At 45.5% G+C, this 21,173-nt stretch overlaps 1 protein-coding gene and 5 non-coding genes across 6 annotated transcripts in view; 5 read left to right on the top strand and 1 right to left on the bottom strand.

Annotated features, from left to right (window-relative positions):
* Positions 1–21,173, top strand: part of LOC143401644 (uncharacterized) — a 742,139-nt gene that overhangs the window by 656,911 nt on the left and 64,055 nt on the right. The window lies entirely within an intron of this gene.
* Trnam-cau (transfer RNA methionine (anticodon CAU)) lies at positions 1,039–1,110 on the top strand. Its single transcript has one exon. It is a non-coding gene; the product is annotated as a tRNA-Met (tRNA).
* Trnak-uuu (transfer RNA lysine (anticodon UUU)) lies at positions 2,130–2,202 on the top strand. Its single transcript has one exon. It is a non-coding gene; the product is annotated as a tRNA-Lys (tRNA).
* Trnad-guc (transfer RNA aspartic acid (anticodon GUC)) lies at positions 3,454–3,525 on the top strand. Its single transcript has one exon. It is a non-coding gene; the product is annotated as a tRNA-Asp (tRNA).
* Positions 15,069–15,141, bottom strand: Trnak-uuu (transfer RNA lysine (anticodon UUU)). The gene has a single exon. It is a non-coding gene; the product is annotated as a tRNA-Lys (tRNA).
* On the top strand, positions 16,671–16,776 carry Trnal-caa (transfer RNA leucine (anticodon CAA)). The gene is made up of 2 exons: positions 16,671–16,708; positions 16,731–16,776. It is a non-coding gene; the product is annotated as a tRNA-Leu (tRNA).

Here is a 21,173-nt window from a genome sequence, read left to right as displayed (position 1 = left end):
CCTTTGAAAGCATCATGGACATTTCCCTCTCCAATGATTTAAGGGGCCAGTCAGCATACCCCCAGCTGGGGTGCCTGCAGCAACTCTAGCACCTTTCTGATTTCAGAGTATGAGTGGCCAAGTTCAGTTGAAGAAATGGCATTCTCTCTGTCCTTGAAGAACTGTGGTTTCTGGTTCCTAACAAAGTTTAGAGTTTGAAAAGAAAGAAAGGAGCATGGTTTGTTACTGGAAAAAGGCCTGTGGCCCAAGATGAGATGACCTGAGAGACCCTTGCAAACAAACCAGAAAGATTTCAGACCAGTCGCTTGGAGTAACAGTTTATTAGAAAGGATAGGACAAGGAGGAAGAGGACACTCTTGAGGGAGAGTGTGCCCTCCAAGAGGAGAAGGACCGGTGTTCCTCCTGCTCTCCAGTTTTATTAGAGTTCCCAGGGAAGCTTCCAGGAAATCCCACCTAGGTCCACCTACTGACCTTTGACAGCTGGGGACTGCCTGATAGGGTAGTGTGGTGCTAGAGTTAGGGAAATCCGGTTCCCCATTACCCTTTGAACAGCCTCCATCGAGCTTGCCTCGTGGGGCTCTTGATATTTTGGTTGCCAGGGTGATGACAGTTTCTGTGATTAGGGAGGGTCCAGGCCACCTATAGGGCGTGGCGTGATTTCGAAACAATAGCTTTTCTTTAGCGGGGGTGGCCGAGGGGGCAGGGGGTGACCAACCAGGTGACCTCCCTAGGCCCTCCTCGGTCCTTCCCTGCTGTCCCATTCTTAGCTGACCAGCTGCCCAACACCTCTTCCAGGACTGGATTTGTGGAAGTCAGGGGGGAAGCGGAGGGGACCCGAGCTCGCGAGCCGCCCCCCACCGCGCGCGTCCGGTTCCGAGGCTGGAGAGAAGGCGTCTCGGGCGGTTTGTAGATGGCAGGTTGCGGAGGAGAGGTGCAGCTGCCACCGAGAAGCCACCGGGGGAGGCGGGGAGGAACGGGGTGGCAGGCGAGGGCGGAGAAGGGAGGTATTGGAATCTGAGAGAACGACGGCCACCGGAAAGCAGAGTGGCGCAGCGGAAGCGTGCTGGGCCCATAACCCAGAGGTCGATGGATCGAAACCATCCTCTGCTAGTTACCTTTTTCCAAAAACCTTCACCTTTCTCCACGGTCCGAGGTTTCTGCAGGAATGTGGGCAGCGGCCGGCCGCGGTCCCGGAGAGCACGCAGGAGGTCCACGTCCTCTCCTCTTCTGCTGCTTGTCGAAGTGAACCGTTTTCCAACTGTGCAGCAGCGTTTGAAAGACTCGCGGCTCCTTCTTTCGGATCCTGCGTCTGATCATCCCCACTTGGCGCCCTGCAGATGTGCTTTGCTATAAAAGCTACCGTGACCGAGGCCGCGACGTCGCGCTCACGGCGCAGTCTCCCCGTCTTTAAACAGAGGAGAAGGGAGCGAGACAAACGAGCGCCCCGGGGCCCTAGCAGGTGGGTCCAGCCTGGCGGCTTTGCCGGCCTGAGCAGAGCGGCGCGAGTCCGCGAATCCGGAGCCGCGAAAGGCGCGGCGCCGGGCGGGCGGGAGGAGATGGGTGGCCCCGGCGAGCCAGGCGTGAGCAGCTCGAGAGGCGGTTTGAGGGCGTTCTGTGGCAACGGCCCTTGGAAGAGAGTCAGTCTGTGGCTCCGGCGTTAGGGGACGGGAAGCCGCCAGTTCTGGGAGAGCAGAGGAAACACTGGAGGCAGCGGTCGGAACGGGCCGCCCGCCCCGGGCCGGTCCTCCCCTCCTCCTTCACCCAGCTCCGGCCCCGCTGAAGCTCCCGGGTTTACGGCAGCCCTGGGTGAGTGGAAGCCTGGACCTCCCACCGGCCGAGGCCGCCTCCAACGGCAAGCGCGGCCTCGGAGGGCGCCGTCGGCGTCTCGGCTCCGGGGACGTGCGCGGCCCAGTGGCGGTCGCCCTATTCCGAGCCTGCGAGCGACCTTACGCCATCTGTGTGATCCACACGGCGCTTGGGATCAAATGGAAAACTCGAGGGAATGGAGGTCGGTGGCCGTGAGGCCCAGCGCCCTGGGAATACCCTAGCGACTTCGGGGACCAGCTCTCCCTGGCAGCTGGGTGATTGATTCGTCACTTCATACGACGATTTAGAGGGACCTTCGCGGAGCCTGGATAGCTCAGTCGGTAGAGCATCAGACTTTTAATCTGAGGGTCCAGGGTTCAAGTCCCTGTTCAGGCGAGTCTGCGTCTCTTTTGGGCCAGTTTCAGTCCTGGCAATGACCTGACCATCTTTATCTACGTTTGGAGAGGAAGGGGGATTTGTCCTTTTCCGTTACCAACTGAAGACCTTCCCCGAGTTCCCAGAGGAAAGGAAAATGGGCTTCGTGTGAAAACTGTGGGGATGGTTCCCTGTTCCTGGGGTGGTGTCCAATGCAACTCGTTTTAGAGCAGCAGCTCCGCAGAACCTGTCTGATTCCTGGTGATTTAAAAGGCTGGTCAGGTGCACTTTCATGCTGCTGGATTTCAATTGTAAGGATCAGTTGTTAGAAATGGCATTGGTCAGATTATCCTTCATAAAGACTATGGATTTGCATTCCCACTCCAGAAATAAATGATGACAGTGCGGTTCTCATGCCAGGGTCAAGGATGGACCGTCGGAAGACACCAGCCACCAGGCAGCATCAAAAAAGAGTCGTCCCTGGGACGGCAGAGATAGCTGCTTCTGTGACCCTTTGGTTGACTCAAGACTAAGAGTGAATTCCTGTTGTTTTAAGCCACACGGTTTGTGCTGATTTCTTACCTAGGAAAGCCACTGCTTTTCTCTCAGGGCACACATTCATTTTTCTGATAGACATCGATGTTGCCTCCAATTTTCTGCCACTTTGAATTGCAACAATGACTATCTTCTGTGAAGCCACTTGTGGAGCTCAGCTGGAATTTCACCTGGAATATTCCCAGGAATGGGATTGAGAGTGCTGAAAGGTTACGCGGCATTTAACACCAACGCTGAAAAATCTAGGAACCAAACTTTAAGAACTCGCCTTTATTCCATGTAGAAGTGTCTACCTAACCGTACCCATAAATAAATATACGCATCATTATTTTATGCGTGCATTCACACAAACAGAATCAGGGAAAGCCTCTAACTAGTAGTCTGATAACCAGTCTAGGGGAAGGTAGACCTTGAAGTAAATCTTCGGTCAGGTGACTTGAAAAGAGCGGGAGGATGGAGTGGAAGGAGTTCTTAAAGTCTAATGCATTCTTTTCCCTTAATGAACTTTTCTTTGATCTATTTACAGTAATATTCGTGAATTTCCGCAGAATTTTTAATATTTGTTGATAACGTAAGGAATTTGTTTTTAAGAATTTTATAACAGTTTCCAGGGTGGAAACAGGTTTCCTAGGACTCCTCTGTGAAGAGCAGTGCAGGTGGGGTTACAATGTGCCGGAAATCCCTTCAATAGCGCTTCTTTCGGAGCTCCCGCCGCCTTCCTCGTTAGTATAGTGGTGAGTATCCCCGCCTGTCACGCGGGAGACCGGGGTTCGATTCCCCGACGGGGAGGATGCAGAGGTGTTTTCTTTTCCTCCCGGCCTAGGAGTCTCGAGCCACGACACCTGCTCGCCGGGAGGCTCCGGGCTGCTCCGCGGCCCTGGGATTGAGGCCTTCGCTGCGGCGCGTCCCGGGAGCACTGGGTCTCCCGGGAGCTGGGCGGCCGGCCGGCACCTGCTGGCAGGGCTCGCTACTTGCGCGAAGTCCTGAAGTTGGAATTTGGGCTGCATCACTTGCAAATTGGGTGGCGTCTTGGCTATTTACCCCTCTGTCCCCTCCTTTTATCTATACATTTAGTTAGCGATTCCTATCGGGAATTCCTGGGGAGATTAATGAATGAATGGGAAACAGGTTTATAATCTGCAGGCAATAAAATCTAATGTCTTGGTTGTCTTTTCTACTACAATTCTATTTTTATTGGGCAAAAAGTATTTTAAATTGGAATGGATAAATATAATTTACTGTCAATTACTGTAAAAAAACAACTTCCCCCCTACAGAGTTCTAGAATAGTTGAATGCATAGAAATTCAGTAAAAGGTGCAGGTTAAGACTGTCCAGAGGCTTCACTGAATGAACATCCCCTAATGTCTGTTGCTTACATCCAGGTCTCTGACAAACTTTCCTGACACATTTGAAAGTTTATGTAGGTATTTTGCACTGTTCAAATTAAGCTGTTAAGTGGTAGACACAGCTTTGACCAGGTCACTCAATTCTGGTCCTCCTTGGATCCATTTGTGCGTGTGTGTGTGTGTGTGTGTGTGTGTGTCTAGCTTCAGTGCTGTGCTTGCTTTGGGGTATTTGAATGCTTTCAATATTTCCTTAGTTTACAACTGCTTCTGATGGACTCTTGATAAGGATGAAGATAATGAAAACAAAAGCTTCTCTGGCAGATTTTAAGACTCTTCCTCCCCAGAGGCTGAGGATGGGAAGTTCGAGGCCAGCCTGAGCAATTTAGCAAGATCCTGCCTCAAACTAAAAAATAAAAAGGATTGAGGATATAGATCAGTGATAAAATGACCCTGGGAAGGACGGAAGGAAGGGAAAAGGGGAGAGAGGGAGGGAGAGGGGGAGGGAGAGAGGGAGGGAGGGAGAGAGAGAGGGAAGGAGGGAAAGAGAGAGGGAGGGAGGGAGGGAGGGAAAGAGAGGGAGAGAGGGAGGGAGGGGAAGAGAGGGAGGGGGAGAGGGAGGGAGGGAGGGAAAGAGAGGGAGGGAGGGAGGGAGGGAGGGAGGGAGGGAGGGAGGGAGGTGGGTCCTAATTTAGAAAGACACCCAAGGTCAAAAGGCTCTTCTCATTAGATTTGTGCAATTGAAATGAGTTATATTAGGATGTCCTAAAGGGAGATTTGAACTTCTTAAGGAGGAGGGGGGGGAGGAGGAGAAAAAAAGTAGTTGGTGTTGATAGCTACTTTACATGACACACAGGTGATTGACTCATAAACTAGAGTCCACTCTTCTGCAAGTGATTACCCTTTATCAAAGAATGTTTGAAAAATAACTATGAAACAAATCTTTAAGCCTTTTCAAAGATTTTGAATAACCTTTGGAACAAACCATTACTTGGAGCTGGTGATTACCATGGCTGAGTTACATGCTGCGAGGCAGCTTGAACAGCAGCCTTTATAAAATTCTGTAGGCCAGAGCTTTTCTCACTTAGAGTTTACAAATCAGTGGGAATCTGATTAAAATGTAGATTTTAATTTTGTAAGTTAAAAGATAAGAATTATCTGGAACAATTATTAAAACAGTTTAAAACCCCCAGAGGTACTGATTCAGTGCAGCTGGAGAAAGGCCCCAAATTGCAGCTTTCCTTGGCTCTGGTGCTGTTGGTATCGCTGGTCAGCTGATCCTCCCTTGAGTTACACTGCTCAAAACCAGGGCTTTAACTCTCTAAAGTACAGAGGGCTGGCTGAGGTGGGATAGGTCTATAATCCCAGCAGTTTGGGAGACCTAGGCAGGAGGGTCACTAGATACAGCCAGCCTCAGCAAGTTAGCAAGGCCCCTAGCAACTCATCAAGGAAAAAGAAAAAAAAAAATGCCTGGATATTTTGTTGCAATGCAGACTCTGTTTCTGTAGATCTGAAGACTGCCTGGAGATCCTGTATCTCTAACAAGCTCCCTGATGATGCAGATGTTGCTGGGTCAGGAGCCAACTTTCAGAAGCTCTCAGAAGTTTCTAAATTTTGCTACACATTAGAGTAACTTGGGGAGCTTTTATCATCCTCAGTGCAGTTGCGGGCACCCTAAACCAGTTAAATCATAATATTTGTGCATGTGAGCCGGGCTTCAGTAGCGTCTAAACTTTCCTGTGTGATCTCAGTGTACCCAAAAGTTTGAGAGCCATTAGCTCTGTGAGCCATGACCTCTGTGATTACTGTGTGTTCTAACATGGTCTAAAATACATCATGTTGTCAACACCCATCATATAGCAAAAATAAAAAAAAACTTTGTGTTGCTCCTTCAGATCATGCAGTCCCCACAGAATGCCAGAAGGTGTAGTGTGGATACCAGTGCAGGTTCTGTTTGTCTGTGTGCAGTGCTGGGGATGGATCCCAACCTTGTGCATGCCAGGCATTCACCCTACCACTGACATACATGGAAAACATGGAGGACATTTAGATTGGGCACCTCGGCACACACCTGTAATCCCAGTGCGTCAGGAAAATAAAGCAAGAAGATTGCAAGTCCAAAGCCAGCGTCAGCAACTTAGTGAGGTCCTAAGCAACTTAGTGAGACCCTGTCTCAAAATGAAAAAGAAAAAACTTGGGGCTGGGATTGTGGCTCAGTGGTACAGCACTTGCCTAGCATGCTTGAGGCACTGGGTTCGATCCTCAGCACCACATAAAAAATAAAATAAAGATATTGTGTTCACCTAAAAATAAATAGAAAAAATTAGGGATATGGCTCAGTTGTTAAAACCCCCTGGGTTCAATCCTTGGGTCAAAAAAGAAAACACACATTTAGACTGACACTTTCCTCCTCCTCCTCCTCCTCCTCCTCCTCCTTCTTCTTCTTCTTCTTTATATGTGTGTGTTTTAATTATTTTTATTTAATGCTATTTAATTTTCTACAGTTTGGACATTTCCACTGATGATGCAAAAACCCCCTTGCTAGGGCTTCAGGGCAAATCGGAGCAGGGACACTGTGATGGTTGATCTTGGAGGTCAACTTGAGTGGGCTAAGTGATATCCAGGGAGCTGGTAAATCATTCTTTCTGGGTTTGTCCGTAAGAGTTTCCGGAAGAGATTGGCATTTGAATCAGTGGACTGTGTAAAGAAGACCTGCCCTTACCTGATGTGGGCAGGCACCATCCAACTTACTAACCCCAGACAGAACAAAAAGAGGAGTCTGGCGCGGTGATGCACGCCTATAATCCCCGCTGATTGGGAGTCTGAGGCAGGAGGATGGAGAGTTCAGAGCCAGCCCCAGTAATGGGGAGGTGCTAAGCAACTCTAGACTGACACTTTCTGATTCTTGATGTTTATACAAGTAAGTTCACTAACATACTTGATTTTTAAACTCTTTTGGAAAAAATAAATTTCAAACTTGCAAATGTAAAGTGACACCATGTACCCTTTACCCGAATTTACCTTAATATTTTAATCTCATTTATCTTTTTTTTATTTCCCTTTTCTGGCACTCGGGCTGGAGCCCAGTGTCTTGCTCATGCTTGGCAAGTACTCTACCACTGAGCCACACCTGCAACCCTCTTCTGTACCATTTTCTTTCTGAAATATTTTAAATATATAAACCCTCTCCCTACTGTCCTAAGCACATCAATGTACACTACCTAAAAACAGGGCTATTTTCTTACATGACTAGTATATACTTGTCAATCTCAACTTTATATGGATGAAACATTTTTAATCTAATCTACCATCCATATACCGATTTTTTCAGTTCATCTAAAAATGTTCTTTATGGAATTCTTTTTCCATCCAAAAAAAAAAAAAAGGATCCATTCAGATTCAAGTTTCTTATTTAGTTGTATTCTCTTTACCTTCCTTTTTATCTAGAATAGATATTTAGGACAATGATATGTTTGAAGACTATGGTCTACCCCACCTATCTTTTTTTTTTTTAAGTCATAAAGCATGCTTTATTTTGCCTTTGACATTTTCTCATGGTTACACTGATATCATGAATCTTCTGCAGCAATACCACATGGGAAGTGTCAGGACATCACCTCTGGAGTTATGTGACCTCTCTCTCCCTCATGAACCAGTGACATTCATTCTGGTCACCCAGTCAAGATATTACCTGTTTTGTGTAATTACACTTCTGTTTCTTCCCTACAATTTATAGGCAATGTAAGGAGGCATTTAAGACAATAAATGTTCATGCTCCTTTTCAATATTTCTCCCTAGATTTAGGACACAGGAAACTTAGAAGAGATGTAATAAGCAACTTGTAGAGGGCTTAAAGTGTAGGCCTTCTTCGTCCCGGGCTGAGGACAGAAAGCAAACAAACCGACAAGGCCTAGTGATTCCTCCATCACTTACAAATCATATCATCAGATCCAGAATGGGAACCTGCTAAGGGAATGAGCTAGAAATACAGGAGGATAGTATGATCATAGGTGAAGTCAAAGTCCAGAAAACCAGTTATTGTTATTATCACTTATTGAAAGTAGACCGTATATATTCAATGTTACATTTGGCAGCACACTAGAGGAGAGAAAACTCGGGTCTATCAGTTTCAGTGGGACACTGAAGGATGAGGGAATCGTAGTGCTTCCGAGAGAAGACAAGCTGATGCAGAGACTGTGCGCAGTCTTCCTCAGAGGCCGCCTCCCTTCTGTCAGCAAGAAGGAAACTAACTCCTGGCACAGCACGATGCAAACCCACGTTTTAAACCACAGACGAAGCCCCTAAAGGCCGAATGTCTCAGTGCATGTTCCAAGGCTTTGGTCTCTTTGTATCTAGTCTTCATGATGAGTAGGAGATTTTCACAATATTCACTTTGGCAAGGCCATTGCCCACCTGAGTAGAAAAGGCAGGCGATTTAAAGCTGGGACGGGGAGAAAATCCTGAATCTATTCTTCAGAAAACTGAAGGCAATCATCGAAAGTTAACCTGAGTTCTGCCTCCTCCTGGAGCTTCTCACTCTTGGAATGCTCAGAGCTAGGTCCACATTTATCCTCACATCCCACGCTTTGGCCAGAGCTTGCTAGGAGACCATAGTCAGAGGAGAAATTCTGGAACGTTTGGGGATACAGAAAGGGGACAGAGACGACAGATGAACACAGAAGGAAAAACGAGAAAACGAAGCTGTATTTCCATGTGCAGTTGAGCCAACTTACGTGGGTCGGCAAGAGCGCTACCCTGCAACTTCAACAGGTAAAATGCAAGCAGAAGACGGGCCTACCTCACAGAGGCCTAGAGACCCCCAAACCTTCGCCATTCCTAATTCCCAGGCTCCCCGGGAAGGAAAGGCATCGCGGCTTAACACGCGCCACTTCCATCTCTTGCCCCATCTCAAACCCCAGAGGACCCGACCTTCCTCCACGCTCTAAAACTCACATTCCTTGGGGAACCATTGATGGAGCCTCTGGAACTTGAACCCAGAACAGAAAGGTCCTCCCTTCCTTTCAACCCCGTCTCGGGAATGTTCGAAGGCTGCAGGGACTGCCGATGCTACTGTCTCCACGTCGGGTCACTCCAGTCCCTGAAAGAGATGGACTGGGTTAGGCTGTAGCGAAACACGGGTCAGGAGGACCCGGGGCGTGGCGCCCGGAGCTCCGGGCATCACCACTGGCTCCACCTGGCGCTTAGGGACCTAAGTGCAAAAGTGGGGAACTGAGAATGAACGACGGAGGGAGGAGGAGAAAAGACGGGGCGGGAGGCTGGAGAAGGCCGGGGGAGCGGACGCCGGCGCGGCGCTGCGGAGGGACCCGGGGTAGGGGCGCGGCGCTGGCTTCTGCGCGGGGGAGCTCCGCGGCGACCGCGCCTCCGGGTGCGGCTCCTCCCGCCCCCACCCTAGAGAACCTGGGAGGTCCCGACCGCGGGGTTCCTGAAACACTCCGGAGAAGAGACTTGGGTCCTGTGTCGTAAGCTGTTACTTCCACCTTTCTTCCCCGCGCTTTGCTGACGGCGTCATCACCAAATTGGACACCTCCTCTCCTAGGTTTATACCACAAGAACAAAAACACACACAAAGGGCTGGGTGTCCTGCGCCTGCCCCCCTCTGCTGTGCGACCAGGGCAGATGCCACCAAGTGGATCTCACTCTTCTCAGCTCCACCTCCCTCTTCACGTGCCCTTCCTCTTCCTCTTCCCCTTCCTCTTCCTCTTCACCTTCCTCTTCCTCTTCACCTTCCACGTGGGGCAGCCCCTGGGGGCCCTGAAGCCATAGGTTCCTCCAGCTCCTGGGGAGATCTCACCCTTTCACCAACAGACTTAGGACTCAAGAGAGAGCGAGGTCCCGTCTCAGGAAAAGCAGACTGTGGATCTTTTAAAATATCTTTCTGTTGAAATAATTCACATTTAAAAATCAGGCACAGCAGATTTCTGAAATCCAGTTCAAGGGGCAAAATGGGGCAACCCATAATTTTTTAGATTCAGTGCTTGGTGGAAATCACTTCAGGCCTTTTCACCTGGGGACAGATGACATGGTGGAGAAGAGGAAGTGTTCCTGAAGCAAATGTAGCTCTGGCCCTGCACATTCAGTTTTCCACCCGGTGAGGCCTTGACTTGTAATCGGAAGACTATTTAAATTCTTAGACTGACCACAAACTTGGGATTGTCCTGCCTCGGCCTCCTGAGTCATAGGGTTTACAGGTGCATGTCATCATGCCCAGCCATTTCCAGAGTTTTTATAGATTGTCTAAATTGGAAGGCTAGAAGAACAGGTCTGAAAGGAAAGCGCACAGGGAAGGCCAGCAGAATTTCAGAACATGTTTAGGCTTGGTTCACCATCTGCTCCTTCTGCTGGAGACCAAACCCAGGGTCCACCACTGAGCTACACCCCCAGTCCCAGTTGTTTTCTGCAGGGTGGGAAAACTGTACTAGCATCTTATCCAAGTCTTATGGAATTCTGAGATCAGAGACAGATGTCACTGCTCTCTGAGAGCAGCTTATGTTCAAGTGGCCAGGCCCAAACTGTACCTCACCTTCTAGAATAAGGTATTTCTCCAACACCACTCAAGGGAATATAAAAATTGGATAATTATGAGTAATTAAATGGAGTTATTTCCCTTGTTTTAATATGCTTCACCCTGTTACCCATGATTCTAAGCATCCTTACAAAATTTCACAAATGAACTCAACAGACATCTATAAATATTTCATCCAACAACCACTGAATACCTTCTTCCAGCAGCTTATGGAAGCTTCTCCAAAATAGACCATATTTTAGGCCACAAAATAACTCTTAGAAAATACAACAAAAAAATTGAAATAATTTCTTGAATCTTACCAGATTATAATGTTATGAAATTAGAAACCACCATGACAAAATCCTACAGAAACTATGTAAACACATTAAGATTGAACAATAGTCTTTTGAATGATGAATGGGTGATAAAAGAAATCAAGGGAGAAATTTAAAAATTCTTACACTCAAATGAGAATAGTAATACAACATATCAGAACCTCTGGGACACTATGAAAGTGGTTCTAATAAGAAAGTTTATAGCTGTGAATACCTACATAAGAAAATCAGAAATATCTCAAATAAACATGCAATGATGCATCTCAAGGCCCTTGAAAGAGAAGAACAAACCAATTCCACAACCAATAGAAGTTCTCAATGAACTTGAGAAGAAAAAAAATAATACAAAGGATCAATGAAACAAAAACTTGGTCTTTGAAAAGATAAACAAGATTGAATAATCCCTTAGCCAAACTAAGTAAAAGAAAAAGAGAAAATTCAAATTAATAAAATTAGAAATGAAAAAGTAACAATTGCCACAAACATCACAAAAGTCCAGTGGAAAATTAGGGACTATTTTGGAAACTCATACTCCAATAAATTGGAAAACTTAGAAGAAATGGGTACATTTCTAGACAAATATGATCTGCCAAAATTGAATCAAGAGGACCTAGAAAACCTAAACAGACCAATAACTAGCAATGAGATGGAAGCAGTAATAAAAAGCCTTCCAACAAAGAAAATCCCAGGACCAACTGGATTCTCAGCTAAATTCTACAGACCTTTAAAGAAGAGTTATTGCTGGGGCCGAGGTTGTGGCTCAGTGGTAGATCGTCTGCCTTGCCTCTGTGAGGCACTGGGTTTGATCATCACACCACATAAAATAAGTAAATAAGTAAAACAAAGTTGTTCAACTAAAAAAGTTAAAAGAAAAAAGAAGAAGAATTATTGCCAATACTCCTCAAGTTACTCTCTTAACTAGAAATGGATGGGATACTTCTTTTTAAAAATATATAATATTTTTAGTTGTTGATGAATCTTTATTTTATTCATTTATTTATATGCAGTGCTGAGAACAGTGGCTCACACATGTGAAGCAAATGCTCTACCACTGAGCCACAACCCCAGCCCAGGATGGAACAAGTCTAAATTAATTCTATGAAGCCAATATCATAGTCATACCAAAACCAGATAAGAAAAAAATCAAGGCAAGAAAATTACAGATCAATATCCCTGATAAATATACAGGCAAAAATACTTAATAAAATATTAGCAAATCCTGTTTAGAAAAAAAAATGTGAATATTATACACCACGACCAAGTTGGTTTTGTTCCAGAGATGCAAGGATGCTTTAATATACTGAATCAATAAATGCAATTCATCACATAAAAAGAATTAAAAACAAAAATTACCTAGTCATCTCAATAGAAGCAGAGAAGGCCTTTGACACAATTCAGTACCCATTCTTGGTAAAAACACCGAAGACACTACACATGGAAGGAACCTATCTCAACATCATAAAGGCTATATAACCTATCTCAACATCATAAAGGCTCAAAGCCAAATTCAATAGATGGGGAAAACTGAAATCAGTTCTTTTAAGGTCTGGAACAAAACAAGTATGTCCACTCTCACCAGTCCTATTTAATATAGTGCTAGAAAGTCTAGCTAGAGAAACTAGGTGATAGAAGGAAATTAAAGTGATAAAAATAGGAAAAGAAGAAGTCAATTTGTCACTGTTTGCAGATGATTTGATCCTATACCTAGAAGATTTAAAGAACTGTACCAAAAGATTGCTAGAGCTAATGAGCAAATTCAGCAAAGCAGCAGGTTACAAAATCAACATAAAAAATCAGTAGCTTTCCCATATACCAAAAATGAATCTATTGAAAAACAATTTCATTCATACACACACACACACACACACACACACACGGAATAAAGAATAAATAAAGACCTCTACAGTGAAAACTATAGAACATACAAGAAAGAAATTGAGGAAGACCAGAGAATCTGGAAAGACAACTCATGTACATGATAAGCAGAATGAATATTGTTAAAATGACCATACTACCAAAAGCAATATATAGATTTGATGCAAGCCCCATGAAAATCAAGGACATTCCTCACAGAACTAGAAAAAAAAAAAAAGTCCTAAAGTTAATTTGGAAGAATAAAAGACCCAGGATAGCCAAAGCAATTCTAAGCCAAAAAAAAAAAAAAAAAAAAAAAAAAACAATGCTGGAGGCATCCCAATGCCTGACTTCCAATTATACCACAGAGTAGCAAACACTGCATGATACTGGAATAAAGAGAGACACATGGACCAATGGAATAGAAAAGAAGACTAAGTGCCAAAAACATGCAGTGGAGAACATAGTCTTTTAGACAAATATTACTGGAGAAATTGGTTATCCATATGTACAAGAATGAAGCTAGACCCTATCTCTCACCCCGTACAAAAATCACTCAAAATGAAGCAAAGACTAGACTAGATCAGAAACTGTGCAACTCTTAGAAGAAAATGTAAGGTCAACACTCCAACATATAGGCACAGGAGACAACGTTCTCAATAGGACCCCTAGTGCTCAGGAAACAATGCAGATAGTTAATAAATTGGGATGGCATCATATTAAAAATCAAAGAAAACAATTAGGAATGTGAAGAGAGAAGCTACAGGATGGGAGAAAATCGTCCACTACTCTTCTAATAGAAGATTAATATCTAGAATGTATAAAGAGCTCAAAAATCTTTATACCAAAAAAATCAAATAACCCAATTAATGAATTAGCAAATGAACTCAATAGACACTTCTCAAAAGAAGAAATACAAATAGCCAACAAATACATGAAAAAATGTTCAACATCTTTAGCAGTCAGGGAAATGTAAATCAAAACTACACTGAGATGTCATCTCACATCAGTCAGAATGAGTCATCAAGAATAGCAATAAATGGGGCTGGGGTTGTATGCAGCAGAGGGGTAGAGCGCTCACTAGCATGTGCAAGGCCCTTGGTTCGATCCTCAGCACAACATAAAGATAAATAAAATAAAGGTATTGTGTCCAACTACAACTAAAAAATAAATATTGAAAAAAAAGGATAGCAATAATAATAAATGCTGGAGAGGATATGGAGAAAAAGGAGCCCTTTGACACTGTTGGTGGGACTGTAGATTAGTACCACTATGGAAATCAGAATGGTAGTTCCTCAAAAGACTAGGCATGGAACCACCATATGACCAGCTACACTACTCCTCAGTATTCATCCTGAAAAAGTAAAGTCATCATAGTACAGTGATACACTCATACCCGTTTATAGCAGTACAATTCACAATAGCCAAACAATGGAACCAGCCTAGCTATGAAACCAACAGATGAATGTATAAAGAACAAATGGCATATATTCACAATAAAGATTTATCCATCCATAAAGAAAATGAAATTATGTTCTTTTTAGGAAAATGGACACAACTGAAGACCATTATGTTAAGCAAAATATGCCAAATCAGAAGATAAGGATGGTAGTTTTCTGTCATACAGGAAGATAGAGAGGAAAAAGGAAAAGTAAGATGTGGGTGGATCTAATGAAAACTAAAGTAGAGGAGTGGGACCAAGGGGTGGGAAGTTGTTGCTGGGGGGCATAGTTCTGGGGAGTAATATTGGCTAAGTTAAATTTTTATATTGTGTGCACTATAATATGTAGCAACAAATCCCATCACTATGTACGACTGTAATGAACCAATAAAAAATGTGGAAGAAGAAAAAAAAGATAGATGTAACATAGCTAGACAAAAAATAACAGATAAACAAAAAAGAAAACCCATTTGAAGTCACACAGACCTCATGACTTGTGATGTACCTGCCTCAGACTCTGGGTTCACAGGGTTTGTAGGCATGTGACACTTGTACTAGCCATTTCCAGCGTTTTTACAGATTATCTAAATTGTGGGGCTAGAAGAGAAAGTTTGAAAGGAAAGTACAAAAGGGAAAGCAACACAATTTTTAGTTGTTTTAATATGTTTTTCCTTGTTGCCCATGATTCTAAATTTCCTTTAGAAATTCACAAACAGTTGAATTAATTTTTAGAGAGCAAAATTGAGTGAAACTAAATCAAGTCTTACTTTTATAACTAATGAGTACTGGTCAAGTATTTCTGAAATAAAAAGGAATAAACTTACTGTCTTTGCGCCTGAACAGGGACTTGAACCCTGGACCCTCAGATTAAAAGTCTGATGCTCTACCAGCTGAGCTATCCAGGTCACTCTACCCTCATGTACCTCTGTACCACAGAGAATTTAGTTTCATTTAAAAAAAAAATAGATAAATTTACTGAGAATAGTTGGGAGAATCAACCCCCAGAGATTACTAGAGTCTTCCAAAAGTGTGGCTCAGTCACCTGAGCCAGGTAATTATCGAACAGGTCGGTTAACCTTCATATTGTGCTGTCACTGAGCAGCCAAGTTGATCAATGTAAACAGTTGTGGGAAGAAGGAAAATCATTCCAATAATTAATTATCACAGAGAGGAGTTCATTAGTCTCGGGGGCAGAGGATCCTCGGAGATGGCAATAACAGGCTCCCCCACCAGATGGGAGCGGGGAACAAGAAGGAAGGGGCCATTTTCGGGAATGATTGGAGTAGCTGAGGATAATCCCGGAGAAAATCTAAAGGTGGAGAGGGGAGATGAAGGCTATCGCTTTGACCCACCGCAGGTGAATTGAGTCCTGTGGTCCCCTTTCGTGTTTTTCCTGCACAGTTTCTCTCAGGTCTCTGTCCGTTCAAGGCTGGAAGGACCCGTCTGTTCAGGGCGGCGCAGTCCCTTCGCATTCATTCCTCGGGGAGACAGGCCGGGAGACCTATGCAGAGGGATGACCAGACAGGACCCCTGTGGCCTCCTCGTGGTGGCTCTGGCCACACTGGGTGCATCTGCCGTCTGAGTCAGCCCCCCCCCCCCTCCCTACTTGGTGTGAACAGCGCACGAGGCGGTCGCGGCCGTCCAGGCTGACAGCAGGCTTCCTGGGTGCATCTGCCGTCTGATTCAGCCAGGAGGCTCCCAACAGCTCCCTGCCGGCCCCCTCCAGCTGTGCCGGTAATGGGGAAGAGGGAAGGGTCGCTTCTTATGTCTGTGCGAGTGTCTGTATATCTGGTTCAGCATTGGGGAAACCTTCCCATCAGGAGAACTGGCCTTTTGAGTTGAAACCGGTGATTCACTGACTCTGGCTTCTGACGTCGTGGGCACAGAGGTGACTAAGCGTGATCCAACACAACTCGACGGCGCGTGCGGGGCAGAGCCGGCCTGCCGTTGGCGACTGTGCTGCTGTGGCCTGGATCCGCACCCTTCACCCCTCCTCGCGGGGGCTCACTTCGCCCGTCTCACACCGGCCGGACGGCCAGACCACCGCCACCGCCCAGCCTCTCCGCTCCGCCGGGATGGCTGCAGGTTCTGCGGCTGGAGTGTGGATTGCACCTTAATCCACTTGCGTCTCACCGAGTCCTCCTTCTTTCCACTTCTTTACCGGGTGTTCAGACATTTTAGGCACCACGGGACATTAAAAAATACAGAGGGAGGAGGACAACCAGACCAGCTCCCCTCTGGAGCGGAGGGGCGGAGGGTGGAGGAGGTGCCGAGGGTGGCCCAGGGTGAGGAAGCGCGGTGCCGAGGGGCTGAGGGCGCAGAGCGGGGCGAGGGAGGAGAGGAAGGCTGCGCAGGCAGTTCTGCAGCACAGCATCCTAGTGTCCCACTGGCCACTCACTAATGTCAGGATTCACTAATAGCCCCTTCTGCAGCTGTCAGGATGGCCGAGTGGTCTAAGGCGCCAGACTCAAGCTCTCGCTTCCCACTTTGGGGTTTCTGGTCTCCGCATGGAGGCGTGGGTTCGAATCCCACTTCTGACAGGTGTTGTTTTCTTTGTTCTTTAAACTTAAAAAAAAAAAAAACGCAACCTTTCCAGGTAGTTTTGCGGACTCACTTCCTTATCAACATTCTTTCAACTTTCAGAGTGGTTTAGACCTGTCCTTAAGTGGCGGACAGAATTGCTTTGGTCTGTTAAACTGAGTCACCAGTTTCCAACATAAGCATTTCAAACCTTTCTCCACACCTTTGTCCATGAAGTTGTCCTGTGTGATCCTGTGATGTCAACTCTGCAGAGTTTGCAGCTTCAGTTTGGCCCTCTGCTTCCAAGAAAGAGCAGCTCTCAACATTTCTTATGCCTACTCCCTCTGGGATTCCTCCTCTGTTCTCCTAACTCCATTTGTCCTCTTTAGGTGGCACTTTATATGCATTTTGGCGTCAACAGGCTCTTGATGTGTCCTACATTCTCTAGGGATTTGCTTCTTCCTGTTAGAGTCTGCAAACAAGTCTGGCTGGCGCCTGGTATTTTGCCAGAGGGAGTGGTTTGTGAGGTGGTGCCAGCAAGCCATTAAGTGTGGAGATTCCTTATTGGTTGACTGCTGTATCTAGTTTATGTTAATTAAGATAAGCTGTGTGGAATGTATATATACCCCTCCTGTCCTACAATAAATGGCTCCCACTCCTGCTGTATCAATCTACACAAGTTGCTCCTCACCCCCGTTATTTTGCTGCAGCTGGACTGTGCTGGGAGCCATCAGCCAAGTAGGTATGACAATTTCCTTGCCAGCTTACCCCCATGTTTCTTTAGTGGAAGGACTCATGGAAATAGGACATTTTGCAGGACATTGCATGTAAGGTGACCTTGCTCAAGGACCAGGGCAGGATCCGTGTTTAGGGTGTTCCCCCTTTAGAATAGGGCGGTTTAGCATAATAGGAGATTAGGGTGTTCCCCCTTTAGAATAGGGCGTATCCTGCTGCTGAGTTCCTCTTGAGTTCTTAGGGTCAGACAGTATATTTTGGGAGACAGAAGCCCATGCGGAGTGGATTTGGGCAGAGTAGTGGATTTGGGCAGAGTAGTGGATTTGGGCAGAGTAGTGGATTTGGGCAGAGAGTGGATTTGGGCAGAGAACGTGGATTCCCCCAGAACGTGTTTGTAGACAGCCGGTGTGAGTTCGGGAATAAAGAATTGCTGTTTGAATCTACAAGCTGTGTGGAGACTCGTGATTTGTGCCCAGCCAGAGACTGCGGCAGGACTGCGGCACTAACAGTTCTTGCTGCACTTTATGGGCTTCTGGTGAAGAGTCTGACGGATTACCAACTATGCTGCCACTGCCCTCTTAGCAGCACCACTCTGGCCCAACCCATGCCAGCCTTCTGCTCCGTCCCTGGCCATGCTTTGAGCACCTTCTGTGAAATTCTGAGCCTCTCTCTATTAGGCTGGCCCAGGCCATATAGCAGCCTCCTCATTCCAAGAAAAGCATTTTTTCCAACAGACTGATCCTATTGATGAGCATGGCATTTTTCACATGGATCATGAGACCGTGGCCTCCAGAACGGCACTGGTGCTCTGATGTGGGGACATTCGCGTAGGACAGAGTTCAGGCATCTGGGCTGCCTGTGTGTCAGCATCGGTTCTTGGGCTTCAGCTGTACTGTGTGCCCATGCAGCAGACATTCCCAGCAGTGTTCCCAACTAAGGCCACCTCAGGTCTGCAGCATATGGAGACAGTGGGCTTGGGAGCAGGTGTTCTTTACTCTGTGTGCAACCCCCACCCAAGGACCATGCCCATCCCCTTGAGTCACTGTGGCCCCACGGAATGACCACAAATTTCTCCTCCCAGGATCCTCAATCGCGGCCTCTCCAGGACAACAGACCTTTATGACTGAATGATGAAATCTTGCTAGAGGAGGGACAGGCTCCTTGCATGCATAGGACCCCTCTATTCTAATTCCACCACCAAGACCTCTGCCCTCTAGTGGTGACAAGTGGAATGCAGAGTGCTAAATAATCAACTATGGAAAGAAACCACATTCTAAGGGTGTAAAATAATGTCTTCATTTTTACATTAATATTCTAAGAAATTATTGTAACATGACCAAAACTAAACTACTGATTAAATTTTCCTGCTTATGCTAAATAAGACTTTCATTTAATGAGCTTCATTAATGAAGCACAGGAAAAATCTTTAAGAAAGTCACTATAAGATCAATGTAGAGGAAGAAAAGTTTATTTAGATCTTATGGTTTGAGAAGTCTCAGTCCATATACGGCCAACTCCGTTGCTCTGGGCCCAAGGTGAGGCAGAATATCAAGGCAGAAGGGCACGGTGAAGGAAAACGGCTCAGAACATGGTACCAGGAAACAGAGAAAGACTAAGGTCATCTCACCAGGGACAAATATATGCTCCAAAGGCACACACCCAGTGATCCACCTGCTTCTGCCTACAGTTACCACCCAGGTAATCCCTGTCAGTGGTCAAAGTTCGCATAACACTCTCCTTTCACCTCTGAACTCTCTTGCATTTTCTCCCATGAGCTTCAGGGGGACATCTCAAGTGTAAACCACAAAAGTCACATCCCTGTTCAAGGCAGCTTTTTCTGTAAGGCTCTTCTGGCTCAAGCAGTCACATTCCTCCATGTTGGTTCAGGTGTGGGGCTGACGACACTTGCTAGGACTGTTCTAGAGAACTGCCCTATCCATGATGATTTCCTCTACCTGCACTCACTTTTGCAAATAGTCCCCATGTAAAAGGTAAAAATGAATGCTTTCTGCACAATCCCAGTGAGTTCTTTTCACATATTTATAGCTTGAAATATCCATTTTCTAGAAGGCTTACTGTGAAATGCATAAGGCTCATGACCCTCTAATTTATCATGATATCCTATCTAGATGCCACCAAGATTCACCTTTGTAGCTGTTTTTCTCTTGGACTTTCAGATCTCTATTTTACTAAATAATATGCATAGCCGCTGTTATTAACGATGCAAATGTTATCCACATTCTTCCCTCTGTGGTCACTGAAGAACTAGCTCTTCATCAGTATGACCATTACCTGCCACTTTTCTTTTAAAACAGTTACATTTTAGCGTTTGTTTGACTCAGCATTCATTGTTTATGCTATTTCCCTATGAAAGTATTGAACAGAGCTCAGCACTGTTGTGAGCTGATTCTTCATCTCTTGGATGCTGATAATTGCCTACACAGGTATGTCCGGGAGAAAATTCACACATAACCCCATGAGGACATGCGTGAAGATGTTTGGCAGTTAATTTCTGTGTCAGGAATTAGGGGGGAATCTTGTTGCAAGGATTCAAAATATGGGGAAAGTCATATGAGTCAGGGTTCCCTAAGACAGAACTAGGAATACAGCTGTTACCAGTGGCTTGATCTTTCCCTGATGCCAATTCAGTAATAAGGACAAGGTTTTGAGGAAAAAGGAAAAAGAAGTTCTGTTGCTTTGCTAGCAAAAGAGAAACACAGGGGTCTCTTGTCCTAGAGTCTGTGGCTCTCCCATGGGGGGCAGGAGTGCAGTAGATGAAGAGCTTTTAAAATGTTATTCAAAGGCTACATTCCAGGTGGTCTTCTCAGGGGGTCATAACTCACTTGTAAATTGTGGAGATAGCAATTTCTTAGGTCCTCTGGCACCATCCAGATGTCTGAATTACTTTATTCTTGTGTGTGTTTTAGTCAGCTATTTCACTGCTGTGACTAAAATATCTAACCAGAACAATTTTAAAGGAGGAAAATTCTATTTGTGGGCTCATGGTTTCAGAGGTCTGAGTCCATAGAAAGCCAGCTCCATTCCTTGGGACTCAAGGAGAGGCTGAAAATCATGGCAGGAGAGTGTGGTGGAGGAAAACAGCTCACATCAGGATCAGAAAGCAGAAAGCAAGGTCTCCACGTGCCAGATACAAATAGATATCCCACAGCCAGGCCCCAGTGCCCACCTCCTCCAGTGCCCACCTCCTCCAGTCACACCTCCTCCAGTCACACCTCCTCCAGTCACACCCCACCACTTCAGTTACCACACAGTTAATTCCTATCAGGGGATTAATTCACTGATGGGGTAAAGACAACACAATCATTTCTCCTTGGAACCTTCTTGCATTGTCTCACACGTGAGCTTTTGGGTGACATCTCACATCTAAACCATAACTGTGTGTGATTGTAAAAAGGGCAATCTTGCTTCCCCCAAGGTTAGAGAGGAGGGGAGAGAGAAGAGAAAGGATATATATATATATATATATATATATATATATATATATATATATATATTCCCTTTGGTTTAATTTCCCCCTATAATTAACCATGGTCCAAGAAGATGATTTGTCTTGATTTTTTCAAGAGAGAACACATTCACATAACTTTTCCGTTGTTATACTTGTTCTATTTTACTATTAGTTATCACTGGCAATATTTTCTTATGCCTAATTTATATATTA

The sequence above is a fragment of the Callospermophilus lateralis genome, chromosome 6 (genome assembly GCF_048772815.1).
Source record: "Callospermophilus lateralis isolate mCalLat2 chromosome 6, mCalLat2.hap1, whole genome shotgun sequence".
NCBI lineage: Eukaryota > Metazoa > Chordata > Mammalia > Rodentia > Sciuridae > Callospermophilus > Callospermophilus lateralis.
The sequence above is the reverse complement of the archived record's forward strand: the minus strand, read 5'-3'. Positions and strand labels throughout refer to the sequence as shown.